This window comes from Bidens hawaiensis, unplaced genomic scaffold, assembly GCF_021521415.1.
Source record: "Bidens hawaiensis isolate Kalapana, Puna unplaced genomic scaffold, B.hawaiensis_p1.1 tig00070034_1, whole genome shotgun sequence".
Classification (NCBI taxonomy): Eukaryota; Viridiplantae; Streptophyta; class Magnoliopsida; order Asterales; family Asteraceae; genus Bidens; species Bidens hawaiensis.
In genome coordinates, this window is record NW_027502315.1 from 8,711 (window position 1) to 10,452 (window position 1,742).

Sequence of the window (1,742 nt, forward strand, 5' to 3'; positions counted from 1 at the left end):
GACAAGTACAAAGCAGTTCCACCACCTTTCAACAACAACTTTATGCCAAAAGTTGATAAAGAGAAAATAAATGCATATCTACAACAATTCAAAGATGTTTTTCAAGACAAAGAAGAACTTATAGATTTGTATAAGAATGTTGAGGTGAGTGAAGAAGGAGAGTTTGTTGTGAAGAAAGATTTGAAAGAAGAAAAGTCAATTGGAGTTCAAGTCTCTGAAGATGACTTTGATTCAATTGATTTGAATCAAGATGACTTTATTGATTTAAGTGATCAAATCACTGATGAGGAAATCAAAGCTGCTGAAAGAGGAAGAAAATTCAAGAAACCAGAATCTATTGACAAACTTCCAATGTATCCACCTGTCACATCAAAAATGAAGAAACAGAATGAAAGAACAAAGAGAGAACATGTGTCCTTTGACATATGTGAAAAGAAGAAGGTAAATTATAATGCTGTAAGGCCTCCAAGCCAATAAGTATTGGAAAGGATAAAGCAGAACAACAAAAATAGAGTAAAAGAAATGTGGATGTTGAAAACTTTATCCCTGTTTATCCTATTTTCTCTAATCATGAAGTCGTTGATATTGGAGAATTGGAAACAATGGAAGAATATGAAAAGAGGAAATCAAGACATAGAGAGAGTCAAGATGAAGAACCACTGAATTTGCAAAAAATCGTGTTTGTAAAGAGCAAGACTGAAAGACAAGACATCAAGATTGAGGAGTTTGTCCCTTTCTCAATCAACTTTGGGAGTCAAAGAAACCAGACCAAGTGAAAGATTCAAGAAAGAAAAAGAACATGAGAAATATAAAGGAATGGTTTGGTGCAAGAAGTGTGATGAGTATGGTCATCATACAGACTCCTGTAATGAAAGACTCAAATTCAAGCCTTTTCATGTCCCAGATGAAACAAAGTATGGACAAGACTTTGTTGTGTACAAGCAAAAATATGATGAATACCTGGGAAAGGGAAAAGCTTGTGAAAAGGAAGTTCTGAAGATAGAAAGCCAAAAGCCTTCAATGAAAGCCAAGAAACATGTGGCTAAGCATGCTCAAAGAGGTAAATCTCCTGTGAAACATGAGAGAAATGTCAAAAAGAACTCTCAACCCTTGAGAATAATCCTTAAAAGGGATACTCAATCTGTCAAATCTGATAGTTCTCAAGAATCATCAAGCAGTGAGAAGACAAGAAGAAAAGATGCATTTCCTAGGAAGAAACCAACAGAACTCACTGGTGATGAAAGGTTTCTGATGAAACATGGATTTGAACCTGAAGGATTTCTTTGGAAACCTAAGGCTGAAATCAAGGTTGAAACACTTGCTGATGTAAGAGACTACTCTGAAAAGAAGGATTATGTGATAAAGGAGTATGCCACTGACTCAGCAGAATGCCAGAATTCAACCTCATTTGTTAAAACCCCAAGAGAGTGTGGTTATGAAACAGACAATTCAGACAATATATAAGTCACTCATGAAGATCCTGAACCAATAACACTCACTTGCCAAGCTGCATCTGAAACTGAATCTGATGAGCTGCAAGTTGATCTAGCTTGCACTTCATCACTCAACTAATCAAACTATTTCTTTTGTGCAGGAACAGTCCACTCCTTTGAATGACATATGGTATATGGATAGTGGTTGTTCTAGGTACATGACTTGTGACAAGAGATCACTTGTCAATTATGAAGAAAAGTTTGAAGGTCCTGTACCATTTGGGAGTGATAAGAATGGTGGAAATATTG